This window comes from Zingiber officinale, chromosome 1A, assembly GCF_018446385.1.
Source record: "Zingiber officinale cultivar Zhangliang chromosome 1A, Zo_v1.1, whole genome shotgun sequence".
NCBI lineage: Eukaryota > Viridiplantae > Streptophyta > Magnoliopsida > Zingiberales > Zingiberaceae > Zingiber > Zingiber officinale.
In genome coordinates, this window is record NC_055987.1 from 155,909,271 (window position 1) to 155,929,443 (window position 20,173).

A 20,173-nucleotide genomic window follows, 5' to 3' on the forward strand; every position below is an offset into this window, starting at 1 on the left:
AATCTGCTCCTTCGAAGTAGGGTGGTCGATTTGTGCTAAAGCCTTCCTTCATAGCCATCCTTGTTTGCTCTTTTGGGTGTTAATCCGAATCAAAGAGCCCCTTGCTCTGATACCACTTGTTGGGATCTTAGATGGCTAGAGGGGGGGGGGTGAATAGCCTCTTTGAACAATACTAAACACAAATTTCTTCACGAACTTTGTTAGCACAGCGGAATTAGAAAACTAAAACAAAGAGAGAACACAACACACTAACTCAGAGATTTACGAGGTTCGGGGATAACTTGCCCCTACTCCTCGGCGTGTCCGTAAGGTGGACGACTCCTTGATCTTTCGGTAGATCACACCCCGGACAAAATCCGGCTAAAGATGTCTCCTTCTCGGTAGAGCAACCTCTCAACAGAGTCTCAGATGATTATAGAATTAAGCACAAGACTTACAGTGGCTGAGAAGAATAATCAGATGAGCTTACAGCCACGCGAAGGAAAGCAAACAGAGCAGAGAGCGCACTACAACCTTCTTCGCAAGGAGCTCACAGCTTCACCAACTTGCTTTTTCAAAAGATTGATCGCTTAGAAAAACAGAGAGTTCTATACCTTTTTGAACCTCTCTTCTTCCTTCTTATTTCTCTCTGCTTTACTGGCTCGAATCACCGCCGCCTGCAGAATCGCTGCTGCCAACAAGGCGTAGCCAATCACCTCTCCTCCTCATCTGGTTCTCTGAACCTATGCCAATGGAAATCACTGGCATCTTTGGATACGAACCAATAAGTAGAGGTCAAACTGAGCGCAGCCCCATCGCAATCAGATTCGTCAGTGAACGTTGATGCCTCAAATGCATCTGTTGCAGCAAATCACAGTGAAAAGAGCACTTGTCTTCTTCTCTTAATGAAGCTCAATTTGAATTTAACCATGAGAGTGTGACCTGCAACCTGCAAGCTAAAAAAGACTCACAGCAGATGGTTAAAAACATATGGGTGAAAACAAATACGGCAACCAGAAAAAGTGCATGCAAAATAAACAATACCGTGGGTCGGTCTGCAGACCGATCCATGCTTTCTGGATCATCGCTGATCGGTCTGGCAAACCGATCAGGAACTAATCTGATCGGTCGTAGAGACCGATCAGATGTCGCTTTTTCAAATGCGCACAGCTTCTGATCGGTCTCCAGACCGATCAGTAAAATCACAGTAGACTACTGATCGATTTCTGATCGGTCTGCAGACCGATCAGTAATCGCTCAGTAGCCATTGATCGATTCCTGATCGGTCGCCAGACCGATTAGGAACTAATCTGATCGGTCGTAGAGACCGATCAGATGTCGCTCTTTGGATGCACAACTTCTGATCGGTCTCCAGACCGATCAGTAAAATCACAGTAGACTACTGATCGATTTCTGATCGGTCTGCAGACCGATCAGTAATCGCTCAGTAGCCACTGATCGATTCCTGATCGGTCGCCAGACCGATCAGGTGTCCAAGGTTTCACTGGATCGGTCTGTCGACCGATCCAGCTTCTTGACTCAGTCCGGGTCGAGCCCTCTCTGACCTAGTCCGGAGAAACGAGCTCCCTAGCCCTCTCCGACTTCATCTGGTCCTAGAGAACGAGCTATCGAGCCTTCTCTGACTTTGCATGCCAAGCTTCCTTCTTGGACTTCATCACCAGATGTTCGATCACCCTTGATCCATCTGGATTTTCCCTTGCCTGGCTTCACTCACCAGGACTTGCACCTAGCTTCACTCACTAGGGTTTTCACCTGGCTTCACTCACCAGGATTTGCAATCTGCCTGGCTTCACTCACCAGGACTTTCCAACTGCCTAACATCCCAGTTAGGACTTCCTCAATCAGGTCAACCAAGTCAACCTAGATTAGTAATTAATCTGAGTTAAATATCTGATGCAAACTTAAATCAGTGTCAACAGCAAAACAACATCCAGGTCAGACTGTATCAACAGTTACTTTAACAACCTCTCACTCTATGAAAAGAGATAAATCACATGGAGAATTTGCTCTAGTCCAGTGGTCTTATGCATGGATCGGGGCATCTAGTGAGACATTTTAAACTTTGTGAAAATTGATCCCAAAATCTATTAAAGCAACTACACATGAAAGTACCAACTATGTCAACACGTCAACATATGGGGGCAAAGCCATTCGTGTTCATGTGGAAAAAAGGAGATTCGCTTGCCCCAGCGTCACCGCCAACTTGTCCTTAGGCCAACACAGAGGAAGTATATCACGAGTAGCTAATAGCCATTAGTGCAGGTGGGCAAGGTATAGGGAAGACATGCTCGGATGCACCGAGTTTTGACTCCAAGAGCTCATATGACAACACCCCATGTCTCTGAAGGATCAAAAAATGCGATAGAGGGGGGGGGTGTGAATATCGCTCGTAATTTTTTTTCCTTTTTGTAACGTAATAGCAAGAGCAGTGCAGTGGAAAGTAAAACAGAGTTAGACAATTCCCTACAAAATAAAGATTAGCACAGTAATATAGTGAGATACATGAGTAGTAAAAGACAGTAACACTATCTTGATCTCAACTTGAAAACCTTCCCGATTTCTTCAGTTGATCGGTGACCTAGGGTTTGTTCCTTCTTAGAACACGACCTCACTGTCTCTCCTTCAGTTACTTACCTTAACTTACCTATCAAACCTTGATCCTCTATATCTGTTTGAACTTTGCCACTTAGCATCGGATCGACCCACCAGGACTTTCCCTCGATCTTCGATCCTCCAAACCTATTGAGTTTCCCTGCCAAGTGTCGGGTCCTCTCGACTCATTTGGTCTTTCTACAAGGCTTCCACGATCTGTTAAGTTTTTTCTACCTAGTCATGACTAGGGCTTTCCCGGTTGAATAGACAGTCTGTACACTCAGTCAACCTATTAGATTACAACAAGACTTAACTTGAACCTTTGACAACATCAAAACTCAGGTTCGATTCTGGTGCACTCTGCACCAACAATCTTTCCCTTTTTAATGTTTGGCAATCAAGGTTCACAGTTAAGTTAATAACATATGCAAACATATAAGTAAACAAGCTTTTTTATTTTTTTACTTTTACTCCCCCTGAGTTTAACAACTTCCCTTGAATTCACTATCTCTTCCCCTTTGACATATATCAAAAATAAGGGAAACAAAACTTAAGAGTTTTGAAATATAATTTTGAAAATAAGGTTTTGAAAAAATCCAAGTAAAAAAAGATGCAAGAAAAATAGACCTTTGAAAACTTAGAAAGATCCATTTTGAAAGGAAGATTGAAATTTTCCAAAACCAAAAAATAGGAACATTTGGTAAATCTAAACATTAAGTTAAAACTTGGTAGGATAATTTGATAAGGTAATATAAAAAATTTGAAAATCTGTTAAGGAGAAAATTAAAAAATTTGATAAGTTAAAATTTAAGTTGAAAAAAATGAAAGTGAATATAATTTAAGTTGAAGATTAAGGTGAAGATTTAATGCGAGTTTAAAAATTTAGAAAGATTTGAAAACAAATTTTAAAAAGGATTTTAAAGATAAAGTTTGAAAATTTTGAAAATATGTAAAAGGTATTTTTGAAAATAATTGAGAAAATGTTATTAATGCTCCCCTAAAATTGATAAGTACCTAAAAGTCTAAGTATGATTTTAAAAACTAGAAAAATATCCTTATAATGAAATGCCCAACCTTCATACTTAGCTGACTACTACAAGATAACAACTTTGATTAGGTTGGTCAACTTGAGAGTATGATTCTAACTAGGTTGTTACTAATTAGATTTCCCAAGTTGATCAACGTGTTTTGTTTAAAGCCCAGATTTATAGGGATGCATTGACATAAGTATCTGAAATCTTATGTTAACTCATAAGCATCCTACACCATTCTATATTTTCAAAATACACAAGTAAGGTATCTTACTGTGCTTGTGAGATGCTGGCTGCTAAAACTATTGGAGCATGCATTTCTATGGGAAGACCTAGGCTACTCCAAAAAGATAAAATATTTTAAAATCTGTTTTGAAAATAAATTTTGAAAATTTAATTTTGAAAGCTACTAAGTAATATTTTTCAAAAATATGTTAAGGGATAAAGAACCTTATTCTATAAAACACATTCCTAATTGTCTTCTTAAGTTACTAAACTCAGTTTCAGGTAAAGATTTGGTAAATATGTCAGCTAGGTTTCTTCTATGTCACAACCATATTTCTTCATGTTGTGTTAAAAAAAATACTTGGGTGAGGTTTTTAGTAGATTTATTGAGTAAATATTTTTATCTCTAAATCATTTCAGCAATATATTAGTTGATTCATGGTAACTTATTAGACATTCAAAAGATGAAAATTTGACTTTAAATCCAGAATCACATAATTGACTTATACTAAGTAAATTATAACGAAAATGTTCAACAAGCAATCCATGTACCAATTACCTTTAGCTTGTCGTGGTTCCCAAAGGTAGTTGATCCTAGGTTTTTAAACTCAATATTGGTGAATTTGTGTTGATCCCTAGTCATATGTCTAAAGCTGCCACTGTCCAAAATCTATTTATCCAGAGCTTTGGATTCCTATGCATAACGTATGAGTTAAACCAAAGTGTGGTTAATGGTGTTTCAAATGTTTTGAGTTTAGATATCACGTTTTAGCTTAAATTTAAGATTTAGTCTTATTTTAGTTGTTTATTTGAATAATGTTGATTTAATTTTAATAATTTTAAGTTAAATTTATATTAAGTTAATATTTAAGTTTACATTTTTTTTAAGTTACGTTAAAATTAATTTTAACGTAATATTAATTTAGAGATTAGATTTAAGTTAAGTTAATGGGTGTTTTAAGTCATTTTAGGTTTTCATAATTAGGTTTAATATTTTTAATTGAGTTTTAAAATATTTTTAATTAAGTTTTTAAAATAATTTAAATTAAAATTTAAAATATTTTTAATTAAGTTTTAAAATAATTTAAATTAAGTTTTAAAATAATTTAAATTAAGTTTTAAAATAATTTAAATTAAGTTTTAAAATAATTTAATTAAGTTTTGAAATATTTTAATTAATTTTTTAAAATAATTTAAATTAAGTTTTAAAATAATTAAGTTTTAAAATAATTAAGTTTTAAAATAATTTTAATTAAGTTTTAAAATAATTTAATTATGTTTTAAAATATTTTTAATTAAGTTTTTAAAATAATTTTAATTAAGTTTTGAAATATTTTTAATTAAGTTTAGTATTTTGATTTTACGATTAAGTTAAAGTTGATTCGATTTAGATTAAAAAACCTATACAAAAGGTTGTTCAACCCATGTTAGATTCAAACTTAGTTTTGGATTAATCAAGTAAGCTTCCTAAGGATAAGTTTTCAGTTCAGTGGCGAGACATATGACTTTCTTGTGTATCAATGTTGGACTTGCTGAATACTTTCCAAAATAGTCCTGCCCAAAAATCTTAATACTAAGTTTTGGTCTATTAGCTCATGTTTGACTGGGTAGCTTCGGTCAGATCCACTAAGTCTAGTGCACCAGGTAGAATACCCAAGATTCAGTCTAGACATGCCTTAGACAGTGCTTCCTTAACGTACTATCATCCCAATTCATTCCGATGCTATGTTATTAGGGTTTGGTAAACCTTTTTAACTAACCGTTCTAAACTAAGCAAAAAGTAAACCTAATCTTAAGTATGCAAAGTAGGTTAACCAAGTTGGTTGAACAGTCTTTCTATTTGCTCCCCCTGAGTCATAGCTTAGATATGGTCTATCTAAGTAATGAATTTGACTCTTAGGGATCAAATAATAATTTGGTTTGATTGATTTGGTTAAACAATTTTTAGAGACCCATGCTTGCACTTGATTTCTAATATTTTGACTAATTAGAGATAGATACAATTTGTTGGTTTTGTTTGGTTTATAGCTAAGTTCCGTTTTGTTGTACATGACTCTTTGTGACCCAAGTACCATATTTAGACACTTGAATCTCAACTCAAACTTTTCTAACGTTTTCTTGCGTCGCTGACTTGACCTTTCAAGTTGGAATTTTCTTCCTCAAGTTTTGCAACTTGAGTTAAAGTTCCAACTTGAAATTGGTTAGTCGAGTTACTCAAGTTAACTTGCTCCTTAAGGTGGTCAATTTCCTTAAGTAGTAAGTTATTTTTTTTTTTATTTTTGTTAATTTTTTAAGCAGACATTTAACTACTTAAAGTAAATTCGACTTGGAATAAAAAGGTTACCATATCGAGACTTTCGAAAATGGATATAAATCTGTGGCTTCTCTTGGACTCGGTGTCAATCATGGACTCGGTGTCGATCTCAGACTCGGTGTCGGTCTCGGGCTCGTACTCTTCCTCAGACTCAGAATCTTCATTTCTTACCATAAGGGCTAGATGACTCGAGTGCTTTGGTTCTCCCACATCAAACTCCTTGGAGGATGACTCATCCCACGTCGCTTTGAGGGTCTTCTTTCTTCTTGTTGATTTTGGATTTTCCTCCTTCCGGTTAGGGCATTCCTTTTTGAGATGTCCCTTCTTATTGCATTCATAACAAATCATTTCTGATTTATTTTGTATCTGGTTGACTGGTGTCTTCTTAGAGCTCCTTTTGAATTTTTTTCCTTATTAGTAGTTTTCAAATCATGTTGACCAGCTCCTCTTCATTGGTTGAGTCTAAGTTAAACTCACTTTCTGGTTCCTTCTTGGCTCTGGTCTTGGTTTCTTTACTTGCCCTGCATACAAAGCAATTCCTTTCTCAAGTTGACTTAAGTTAGACTGTTCATGTAATTATAATTCACAAAATAATTCATCTAATTTAAGAATTGAAAGATCCCTTGAAATTTTGTAAGCATCTACTTTTGATGCCCATAAAGTATTTCTCGGGAAGACGTTTAATGCGTAACTTATCGTGTCATGATTCTTCAGATTGTGTCTGATTAGATGTAGGCAATTGAGAATATCTTTCAGTCGAGTGTGCAGTTGCATGGCCGTCTCTTCGGGAAATATTTTAATATTAAATAAATTATTTAATAACAAATCCCTTTTGTTTACCTTAAATTCGTCTGTTCCTTCGTGCAGCTTTACCAAGTGGTCCCAGAGTTCTTAGCATTTTTATAGGGCCCGACTCGGTTCAGTTCTTCCATCATTGGGCCGCACTGAATGATCTAGTTGGTTTAGTTGCGCCTTCTTGATCATCGAAGGGGTCCAGTCTTCTAGTTCTACCAGCTTTCTATCTACCATCGGGGGAGTGTATCCTTTGAGTATGGTGAACCAAAGCTCAATGTCAAACTTGAGGTAGCACTCCATTCTATTCTTCCAGTAGCTGAAGTTCTCTCGTTTAAACAAAGGAGGGCGAACGATGTTGTATCCTTCTCGGTAGGAGTTTGACATCTTTATGAACAAAGAAAAAATGGAAAGAAGATTTCCAAGACTCTTGTCCTGGGATTAGTAGTGTGGGATAAAAAAAAATTAAGAACAAAAAAAAGAAATCATTTTAAGAAGAAAAGAAAAAAGTTTTTAAAATTTCTTGAAAAAAGATTAAGTATTTTAAGAGTTACCATTCTCTGATATCAATTGAAGGATCGAAGAATGCGATAGATGGAGAGGGGGGGTGAATATCACTCGTAAAAAAACTTTTCTTTTCATAACATAATAGCAAGAGTAGTGCAGCGGAAAATAAACAACTCGTTTTAATTACTTGGTTCAGAGTCTAGGTCAACTCCTACTCCAAGACCCACGATCCTTGATCGCACTGTTGAGCAATCCATTAAAACTCTTCTTTCCGAAATCCTTTAGAGAGAAGCAATTCGTACAGATGCAAAGTATAAGATAGTAACAATCTACTATCTTATTTTAATCTAAGTACAATGCAAGCTAATAAATAATAATTATATCGAACAAGGAATATCGATGAAGTTTGTCGGCACTATGTTGGCGCAGTAGCTTGCTTGAAGGTGCGTTGCAGAACAGTAGCACGAACAGAGCCTTTGCACAAAGATGAATTGAAAACTTGATTATCTGCCTCGGACCTCGAGCCCCTTTTTATAAGAATCGTCAACGTTCGGTCGACCTATCCTCGAGTTTGGTCAACTGAACTCGCTCCCTTCCTTCTTCGCTGAGATCCAATCTTCGAGCATTAATGATGTCTAATCGTTCGGTCGACCGATCACCATGTACAGTCGACTGAACATTGAACCTTCTTTATTCACCGAGATTCGCACTTAATGATCCATTAATGAGCGATCTTTCACTCGACCGATTCTCCAGTTCGATCGACCGATCAGCCAGGTTTCCTTCTCTACTTTGGCTTGGTCTGATCTGTGCCACATCATGAAGGTTTGGTCGACCGATCCTCTGGTTCGGTCGATCGATCAAGCTTTGATCGGACTGTGCTATGCTCTGGTTTGAACTTTGGTCTGAACTAGTCTCTGGTCTGAGTTAGCCTTGTTCGGTCGACTGATCCTCTAGTTCAGTCGACCGATCAGGTCTTTCCTTGCAAAACAGAGTTAGACAATTTCCTGCAAAATAAAGGTTAGCACAGTAAATATAGTGGGATGCATGAGTAGTAAAAAATAGTAACACCGTCTTGATCTCAATTTAGAAATCTTCCCTGTTTCTTCAGTTGAATCAGTGACCTAAGGTTTGTTCCTTCCTGCAACACGACCTTGTTGTTTCTCCTCCAGTTATTTACCTCAGCTACCTGCCAAACCTTGGTCCTCCAGACTTGTTTGGACTTTACCGCTTAGTATTGGATCGACCCACTAAGACTTTCTCTCGATCTTCGACCCTCTAAACCTATCGAGCTTCCCTGCCAAGTGTCGGATCCTCTTGACTCACTTGGTCTTTCCGTGTGGCTTCCACAATTTGCTAAGTCTTTCCTGCCTAGTCACGACTAGGGCTTTTCCGGTTGAGTAAACAACCTGCACACTCAATCAACTTGTTAGATTACAACAAGACTTAACTTGAACCTTTGACAATATCAAAACTCAGATTCAATTCTGATGTACTTTTCACCCACAATTTCAACCATCGCACTACTATGAGAGGACTAAAGACATTCGTGTTCATACTAGTAGGTCAATTAGTCAATGAGTCGGATCATACTAGACATGCATGTTAGGTTAGAACAATTTAATCAAAATGAATTGACTCATATGGTTGATCTGATTGAGTCTAGCTAAATTAATTTAAGTTAGTCGATTAGTTCAAATTCACCAGTGGGTCGACTAATTCAGGATGGTAAGTGCATTCAAATTGGCCAACTGAAATAGGAAAGTGAGTTAGTCCATCAAGGTAGTTGCACGGGAGCCGCTTTGGTTGTTTTGCCCCACCAACTTAATTAAATATTGCTCTATCAATTTAATTTGTGTCAAAGATATGAAATATATATATATAAAATTTAATATCATCCCAATAATATAAAATTATTATTATTTTTTTTAAAAAAATTTTATGAACTTATTTTTATACGCAAGACTAATGAAAAATGCAGCCGAAATTACGGAGATATTCAATGAACCAATATATTTGATTTAATTTCGAAGTTGGAGTTGTTGAGAAATTATGAAAAAAAATCGATTGAAGTAGGATGAGTAAATTGAATAAATCGATTAAACTCATTGAATTAAAAAAAAAAACGATTATTTTAGAATTTTATTTTTTTTTAAAAAATGATTTATTCAGTTAATTGGATTTAGATCTAATTTTAAAATTTCTTATTTGATTAAATCAAAATAAAAAATAAATCGATAAAAAAATCAAATATGAAGAATTTGATTTAAATACTATTATCATTTATGATAATTTTTAATTCTAATTAGAAAATTTAATTACTTTGATTAATTTAAGTTTTATCGAATTAATTAATATTTTATTAGTTTAATTTATTATTTTTTATTGAAAATTTTTTCATCAGTTTGATTAGTTAAAAAAAATTAATTTATTCCATTTCAATTAATTCAATTAAATAATAAAAATTTTATTTAAATAAATCAAATATAACGGTTTAAATTAAAAAAAAAAATCCAGATTTATAGTGGCTGTATATTTAATGCATGTTTCATTGCACCACCATCAACATTGCTACTTTAATCATGCTCCCTGATGGAACGAGGTCCTTCGCCCCCTAACTAGAAGACGTTGTTCGGGTGGATCTTTCGTCGCGCAAAACCATCTCATATGGCGTGGCAAATAGTGTGACGACACAGGCACTTATTTGGCAAGGTCACCTGATTCCAGTGCCGACAACCCGCCCCGACTGTCCATCTACTTCTCTTTTCTGACGTATTCATCTCGGGAGCCTCCGGACGACCAAGCTCGATCACGTCACCTTTCAGAGATCATTTACAGGCATGGGAAAAGGAAGCACGGGTGATGTTCGCGCATATGGCGGCCAATTACGTGCATGGTAATGTGGAGCCTACCAACCTAGACTTTTTCGCATCAATATTCCACTAGATGGTACATCTCCTTCTCCGACAGCCGGCTACACATATACGATGGATGTTGTTTCGATGGATTTATTCCCATCATTTTCGTCCACACAAATTATTTGGCCACCATTGGCCGCCTAAACATCAGCGATGACGACGATGATTATGATGACGACGAAGGCGACGAGGATGATGTCGACTACGACAACGATGACACGCCCACTCTGACAGCGAGTCCAGACCAGCATCTGTAGTGGCGGTGGAGGGTCTCAAGATGGTCGTTGTTGAGGAACCGGACTCTTGTTCCATATGCCTGGAGGATTTCGTGATGGCGGCTCCCGTACTTTTGGTGATGCCTTGCAGTCATCTCTTCCATGCAGCGTGTCTGAAGAAATGGCTGGAGTGGAGTTGTTCGTGCCCTCTCTATTGCTTCTCGCTTCCATTATATTTGAGGGGAAGACTTGTGATACACTGGTAAAAGGAACCCATCAAGAATGAGTCAAAGGTGGGAAAAGTAGTCAACATGGAGGTTAAAGTCAAGGCGGTCAAATACATAGAATTGTCGGGTCACCAAAGTTGAACGAGCGGATGACAACGGACCGATCGGGCCTTAAGGGTCAGATTGGACATGGCCATCCACTCCGGGAAAGGAGGGCCTAGGATCAAGGTACCGCTTGGAGGCTCGTCCAACCAAAGCGCTCGTCCGACCGGGCGATAGGCAGCGACTTGATAGCCGGACGACTAAAGAAAGGAGAACAAATGTTCGCAATTGTGACGACCCTATAAGGGCTAGTCCGACCGAATTGCCTATCCGGTCGTACGAGGAACAACCTACCGTGCAGAGTGACCATGGAGAAGAACATCCTTGAGTGATCCGGCGGGGAATCTCGGCCGAGCGGTTCCCTCGCTCGACCAAATAGTGGGACCCCTTGCTTAGCTTATCGTATCCTTCTGGGAGTTGGTGCCGCTGACAACTAGGCATGGTCAATAAGCAAATTGTACGGCGGAAACTTCCACTGTCATGTTAGGGATTTGCACATATAAGGAAAGGTGTCAGGGACACTTTCCTGACTTGTCCTTTCATAGGACAATTGGGAAATATATACGCACTTTAAGAAGCATGCACGTACGCTATAGACCCACTATATAAAGGGGGTCCATGCACCGGAGGAGGTATGCGTTATTTGTGATTACACTCTTATTACTGCTATAGTTTTCTTTGCTCTTCATTGTTGCTGATGACTGACTTGAGCATCGGAGGGTCAACGCGGAGGATCCCGTCCCTGGCCCGATACTGGCCTTTTTGGTTTTACAGAATGGAGTGGAGTCTTTACACATTCAACAACAGAGCCACATCCCCAGCCAGTTGTCTTCACCGTTTTCGGGCAGGATCATATTGGCATCGTCTGTGGGAACTTAATCTGTATCTGAGAAGTGAAGATTGAGGACACTGGACGACTTATGACTGTGACGTAAGAAGAATTGGGCATGCTGATACAAGCACGAGTGACCAAGATGTTGGAGCAGTAGCAGCAGGGTGATAGGCGATCGCTAAGCAAATAAACCCGTGGCGTCAGCAACATGCCAACAGGTTGGCCATAAAGGCCGAGCAGAAAGCACCACCCCTCGCAGGCCAAGCAACAAGTCGACCAACACATTTGGAGATGCACCAAATGCGCCAATCCCCCTTCACTAAGCTTTGTTCCACACCTCTTCAGAGAAACAAGGTCGAGCAGATAGAGCACAGAGATCCTCCTCAGACGACGTGCCTATCCAGGATGGATAAAAGGGTAAAGCACCTAGGCTTGATGAGTCCCCTGAACAGATAAATAGACAGTTCTCTCAAGGTATCTTGAACGACCCACTACCACGACATTACATGTCATTGATGATCAGGGAGTACAATAGGACAACCAACCTAGAGAACCATTTGATCAAATTTGACAACATGGTCACACTCCATCAATACATCGATGGAGTGAAGTGCCGAGTCTTCCTTACCACTCTTTCTAGATCAACACAGAGGTGGTTCAGACGCCTGCCGATTAAATCAATTCACAACTTCAAGGACTTTCGAACGGTGTTTCTGCACTATTTTGCCTGCAGTCATTGTTACCAGAAGACAAACGTTTACTTGTTCGCTGTGAAGCAAGGGCCCAAGAAAGCATTGAGGACCTACATCAAGATGTTCAACCAGGTGGCCATGGACGCCCCATCGACCACCTAAAAGATCTTGGTAAGTGTCTTTTTGCAAGGACTTACAGAGGGCGAGTTCTTTCGTTCACTCATTCGAAAACCACCAAAGGACTTCAACCAACTACTTTGGAGGGCTAGCGAATACATCAACATGGAAGAAGCCCAAGTAGCTCAAAAGGGAAGCCATTCTCGAGCCGGCAAGCGCCCTTGAGCGTCGGTTGGCTCAGACCCATCAACTACCAAAGGGCCCCCGAGCAGGAGTGACTCAGCCGCACCAGGAGCCCCAAGCCCATGCTGTGCAGCAAGTGAAAGCAGAGCGACCGAAGGCTACAAAAGGTAGGTCTTAGATACCATTGTTCTGCTCATACCATCACTCGGTGACACATAATACCCTGGACTAATACAACTTGAAGCCAGTTTCAAGCTGATTGGCTCCTCTGGGATATCATCGTCGATCACCCTCTCCTAATCGACATCATCAATGCCGATCAGGTGGACGACGGGAAGAAGAAAGGTCGGCGGCCAAATAGCGACAAGACCAGCCTCAACGAAGAGGTAATGTGAGTCCTGCCCAGATTTTTGCTGAGCGGGCTCAACCTTCAGTTCAGGAGGAGGAGAATAGGAGCAACGCTGCATGGGGTGACATTAGAATGATCACCAGAGGGCCGAACGATGGGATTCCAACAGGGCAAGGAAATTGCACGCCTGGCGATTAGAGATACACGACATCGGGTGCAGAGGGAGAAGGTCGAGGGACTGGAGATCAGTTTTGGTTCTCGAGACTTAGAGGGGGTGGAGGTCCCTCATGACAACACCTTAATCATCTGAGCGATAATAGCTAATTACAATATTCATCAAACTTTTGTAGATACAGATAGCTCGGTGAATATCGTCTTCAAGAAGGCATTCGACCAGTTGCAAATTGACTGGAGCAACTTGCAGCCCATGAGGACTCCGCTATATGAGTTCACGGGAAAATAAGTATTACCAATCGGCCAAATTCAGCTAGTCATATCACTCGGAGAGGAGCCACTCAGGTGGACAAGGACCACAAACTTCATCGTGGTGCGCCGTCCGTTTACAACGTGATATTGGGCTGACCGACCTTGAACGAGTTTCGAGCAGTAGTATCCACCTTCTGCCAGAAGATCAAGTTCCCGATAGATAATTCGATGGGTGAAGTCAAGGGTGACCAATTGGCTGCTCGACGGTGCTACATCGAGATGGTTAAATTCAAGTCAAAGGTCGCTCGAAAGATAACGATTGGAGGTAAACGTGATTCTGGAAGAGCCTCCTGCACTAGTCTATGATGAAAAAGAGGAGGTCCAAATCCACCCCAGCCGACCGGAAGCCACAACTTTCGTTGAGGCCTATCTCACCGATGCAAGGAAGGCCAAGCTAGTGGCCTACCTTAGGTAAAACCATGATATGTTTACTTGGTTGATTCACGAGCTCCTGGGTATCTCACAGAGTGTAGCGCATCACGAGTTGCCGGATGTTCGGCCGGTGAAGCATTGAAAGAGGGACTTCAGCTTAGAGCAGAACCAAATCATCCGAATGGAAATAGAAAAATTACTAGAGGCCGACCACATTCGCAAAGTCGAATTCCTGAGTTGGCTAGCCAACGTGGTGCTAATCTCCAAGCTGGGCAACAAGTGGCGGGTCTGCATCGACTTCCATTACTTAAATAAACCTTCCCGAAGGATTTCTATCCCTTGTCGCGCATTGATCAAATGGTGGACTCCACAGCATGCTGTGATCTAATTTGCATACTTGATGTGTACCAAGGCTACCATTAAGTTACACTCGCGAAGGAGGATCAAGAGAAGGTCAACTTCATCACGGCTGATAGGACCTACTGTTACACCGTTATGTTGTTCGGATTGAAGAACACCAATGCCACCTACCAAAGGCTGATGAACAAGGTGTTTTGACAGTAGATTGGTCGTAATATGGAAGTATATGTCGATAACATATTAATAAAATCTCTCCAGCAACTGACCTTTGCGCAGACATTGAAGAAACCTGCAGGACCTTGAGGACGTACGAGATCAAGCTTAACCTGAGTAAATGTCTGTTCGAGGTGAAGAGCGGATACTTCCTTGGTTACATTGTGACCGAGTGGGGCATAGAAGAAAATCCAAGTAAGGTGAAGGCGCTACAGTACATGCCCCCGCCTTGTAACATGAAGAAGGCCTAGCAATTGATCGGACGGATCACTGCACTATCAAAATTTATCTCCCAGTCGTTCGATCAAAGCCACCCATTCTTCAAGATTCTGTACCGAGCGATAAAGTTCCAATGGACGCGGAATGCGATTAGGTGCTAGAAGAGCTTAAGAAATACCTAACCTTCTTACCTGTATTGGCTAAGTCCATCGCCGGTGAGCCGCTCTAGATATACTTGTCATCCACAGAACGAACAGTCGGCTGAGTGTTGGTGTGGAAGAATGGCGCTGAACAACAACCGATGTATTTCTTAAGCTATATATTAAAAGATGCAGAATCCCGCTATACCTATCTCGAAAAATTGACATATGGGCTAGTCCTCACCATTCAGAGGTTTCGTCCATATTTCCTCTCACATCCCATAGTAGTGTTGACTAACAACGTGCTGGGAAAAGTCCTCCTTAACCCGGAAGCATCCGAATAACTGATCAGATGGACCACTGAGCTAAGTGAGTTTGACATACATTATCAAGCACGAACGACGATCAAGGCTCAAGCCTTAGTTGATTTCATCACTGAGGTATAGAACACTAAGCCAGATGCAACTTGAAAGATATACGTGAACGACTCGTCCACCCGGCAAGGCAGCGGAATATGTATCCTCTTAGTATAACCACGCGAGGATAGAATACAACTGTTTGTGCGACTGGACTATCGGGCCACAAATAATGAGGTAGAATATGAGGCCTTGATAGTCGGCCTACAAGCAACCTGGCATCTGGAAGCCACAAGAGTTCTCATCCACTCGGATTCTCAGCTGGCGGCTCAACAACTATCAGGAGTGCTCGAGATAAATAAAGCCCGACTTAAGTTGTATGCTGAGACTTTCGAGAAATTGAAAGTAGGTTTCCAAGAAGTGATTATACAGAAGGTCCTTCGATAGGATAACCAGTATGCAGACGAGCTGGTCAAGTTAGCGAGTTCTTTATCTCCGGTCATCTTGGATAAGCCGGTCGAGCAGGTTTTGCTGGTGGCCCATATTGATAGGATAGGTGGAATGGACTTACTGAGTGACTGGAGGATGTCATTGATCGAATTTCTTCGAGCGGGTGCTACACCAGTCGACCGAGAGGAAGCTCGGTTGTTAAAAAGGAGGGCAAGGTAGTTCACCCTAATTGGAGATCACTTATATAAGAGAGCTTTCTCAAGACCGCTGCTCAAGTGCATCGAATGGGATGACAGTCAATACATATTGTAAGAAGTTTATCAAGGCTCCTATGGTAATTATCCGGGAGGTCGGTCATTAACCCACAAAATCTTGCTGGTTGGGTATTTCTAGCCAACACTGCAGGCTAACACCGGTCGGATGGTGGCCATATGCATGTCCTGCCAAAAATATCAGAATATATCACACCAACCTACTGAGGAGCTGAGGGCGTCCACCGTGTCCTGTCCAGTCGATCAGTGGGGCATGAACATCGTTGGATCATTTTCCATGGCGGCCGGGTAAAGAAGATTTTTACTTGTAGTGGTTGATTATTTCTCAAACCGGGTGAAGGCCGAACCGCTCGTCAAGATAACCGAGCACATAATTATCAAATTTATATGGTAGAATATCTTGTGTCGGTTCGACATCCCTCGCAAGCTTGTTTTAGACAACGGGAGACAGTTTGTAGGGTGGAGACTCAAAGAGTGGTGTATTGGCTATGACATCTTGCAGGCCTTCATATCAGTGGCCTACCCACAAAGTAACGACCAGGCGGAAGTCACCAACAGAGAAATCCTTAGAGGGCTCAGAGCTCAGCTTGACCACATCGGCAGCAGCTGGGCCGATGAACTCCCAAGCGTGCTGGTGGCCCATATTAACAGGACGGGCGGAATGGACTTACCGAGTGACTGGAGGATGGCATTGATCGGGTTCCTTCGAGCAGGTGCTACACCAGTCGACCGGGAGGAAGCTCAGTTGTTAAAAAGGAGGGCAGAGTAGTTCACCCTAATTGGAGATCACTTATATAAGAGAGCTTTCTCAAGATCGCTGCTCAAGTGCGTCGGATGGGATGACAGTCAATACATATTGTAAGAAGTTCATCAAGGCTCTTGTGGTAGTTATCTGAGAGGTCAGTCATTGACCCGCAAGATCCTGCTGGTCGGGTATTTCTAGCCAACACTACAGGCTGACACTGCTCGGATGGTGGCCATATGCATGTCTTGCAAAAAATATCAGAACATATCACACCAACCTATTGAGGAGCTGAGGGCATCCACCGTGTCCTGTCCGTTCGATCAGTGGGGCACGAACATCGTTGGATCATTTTCCACGGCGGCCGGGTAAAGAAGATTTTTACTTGTAGTGGTTGATTATTTCTCAAACCGGGTGAAGGCCGAACCGCTCGTCAAGATAACCGAGCACATGATTATCAAATTTATATGGTAGAATATCTTGTGTCGGTTCGACATCCCTCGCAAGCTTGTTTCAGACAACGGGAGGCAATTTGTAGGGTGGAGACTCAAAGAGTGGTGTATTGGCTATGACATCTTGCAGGCCTTCATATCAGTGGCCTACCCACAAAGTAACGGCTAGGCGGAAGTCACCAATAGAGAAATCCTTAGAGGGCTCAGGGCTCGGCTTGACCATATCGACGACAGCTGGGCCGATGAACTGCCGAGCGTGCTGTGGGCCTACCGCATCATGCCCAAAGAAGCAGCCAACATAACCTCATTCCACTTAGTGTATGGAGGTGAGGCAGAGGTGCCAGTCGAAGTAGGGGTAGAGTCCAAATGGGTTCATCTCTACGACAAAGGAAACGTCGATTGACGACTTATGAAGCTCGACTTGATAGACGAAGTTAGAGATAAGGCCATTGCTCGACACATGGTGTACCGACAGTGCATAAAGCAAAGCTACGACCGGAGGATGATCCCGGGTTATTCCAGGTTGGCGACTTAGTATGGAAGAGAGTAAAGTCAGTCGACGACATCACCAAGCTACAGGCTCTGTGGGGAGGACCATATAAAGTCATTCATAAGCTCCGTTCGGGAGCTTAGTATTTACAAGATAAAAATGGGAGAAATCTTGAGTGGCCTTGGAGTGCAAACCATCTCCAGCCCTACAGGGCTCGGTGAGAGGTTCGTGATTAAATCCGGATACATTCATAGAAATGTTTATTCCATAAGTGCAAGAGAATATGAATGAAAATCCACCAAGTGTCCCAGAATCTTGAACCGCTCGACTAAGTTATAAAGTAAGTAAGTTTTCACGTCAAATATAGAAATCAAAAGTCAAGCGGCGACTATAAACCCTTGAGCAGTGATGCTTAAAGTTGAGCGGCGACTATAAACTCTCGTTATGAAATTACTGAAAGTCGAACGGCGACTATAAACTCAGGACCAACATAAAATCAATAACTGAGCGGTAGCTATAAACTCTAGCCTGTTAGAAATCAACAGTCGAGCGGCGACTATAAACCCTGAGCCAACTAGAAATCAATAGCCGAGCGACGACTATAAACCCAGGAGGTGACGAAAAGTATAAGTCGAGCGACGACTATAAACCCTTGTTAAGGGCACCAAAGATGAGCGGCAACTCCAGGTGGCGGCTTTAAACCAGAGCAAAATATAAATTGACAATTAAGCGACAACTATAAATCCTGGATTCAAGGAGAAAGTTTCATAAGCCGAGAGACGACTATAAACACTTGAACATTGATAATCAAACAGTCGAGCGACAACTATAAACTCGAGCACGATTGTGAATCAATAGTCGAGCGACGACTATAAACCCTTGGACGAGAAAAGGTAAACAACCAAGCGATGGCTATAAACTCGGGCATGATTACATATCAACAGTCGAGTGACAACTATAAACCCTTGGGAGATAAACTGTAAATAGCCGAGTGGTCGTTATAAACTCGAGCACGAGGGGGAATCAATAGTCGAGAGACGACTATAAATTCTGGGATAGCAAATAATCAATAGTCGAGCGGCGACTATTAATCCTAGTTCAATAGTTGAGTGACGACTATAAATCCTAAATTCTAAGTTCGAAGAAAGTATCGAAAGTTAAGAAGTAGCCATAAAACTAGCGGCCATCATCGAGACTTTCGAATAAAAACACAAGTGTCAAAGACTTCCAACCCGACCAGGCTAATCATAACTAAGCGGAGAGGAATCTTTGCATGAAAACGTTAAGTGTGGGAGATACTCGACCCGATCGAGCCAAGCGCCCATTCTTATTTTCTACAATGGGATGCCGCTCAACCGTGGTTCATGGGAGATTTAAACTATTGTACGGGGTGACTGTGTTATATAGAAAGAATATAGAGGATACAAAGCAGGCAAATTTTAAAGCGCTAAACAGGGGTGCATGAATTAGTACTTGGAAAAATTTACAAAGGTTGTTCCCCATCACAAAATGCTGGTAGAGAAAAACTATGCTAGATTGACAACAGTGTCCGCGGGGAGTGAGGCCACAAGCTCATCCTTCCAAGCAGATGTAACGGAGGCATCGACGGAAAGGCAGCTTCCATCCTTTAGCTGTTGGATGGTGCCATCTATTTCGAGATCAAAGAGTCGTAGGATCTGATCGGAGAAGAATTGGTTGAAGCCTTCTAAGCGGAGATATTTAACTTAGAAATCCTCTAGCTGAGTGGGGTCGTCCTCTTAAAACTTAGCTAACTGGGCCTTGGACACCTCTAGCTTGGCCTTTAGAGACTTTAGCTCGACATCTTGATCGACGATTTCTGTTGCTTCGTCAATGGATTCAATTGTTCTTGCGCCAAAGCTGTCTCAATCTACTTAAGCTTCTTGTCCAAGGCCCGAGCCTCCAGGTTTTTCTTCTCCAGGTCCTCTATGGTGTGATGTTTCCGAGTGTTCACCGATTTGACCTTGGAGTCAAAATCCCGGCCTGCTTGTTAAGCTACTTAAGCTGCTAGGCTTGCTCTTGGCTCTTATTCTTCTCTGCCAACAGTGCCCGCTCGGAGCCCACCAGCTGTTCAGAAGACTTTTCTAAATCCTCTTTCAGCTGAGTGACCTTAATGGTGAGCATTTCAACAGCAACTCGGGATGCACCTACTGATTCGATTGGGACCCGCAGTTGCTTATTTTCATGCTCGAAGAATTCCAACCTCTGACACTGTTGGTTGCTACTCGGAAAACCTATCGGTTCCACTGTACAAAAATTTTGTACAAAGGTCTGAACCTTTTCCTATCTACCATGTGTTCTTTTAAATTAAACTTGGATTGCCTGCGGAACTTAACACGTTTGATCCTAAGTTTAATTTATTTGTTCTTTTAGGTTTAGACTTGGATCTCCTGCGGAACTTAACACGTTCGATCCAAATCACCTAGGTTATTAATTCCATTAAATATTAATTTCCAAAATTGGCTTCCAGGACTGCATGGCGAGACACATGACCTTCTTGGATATGG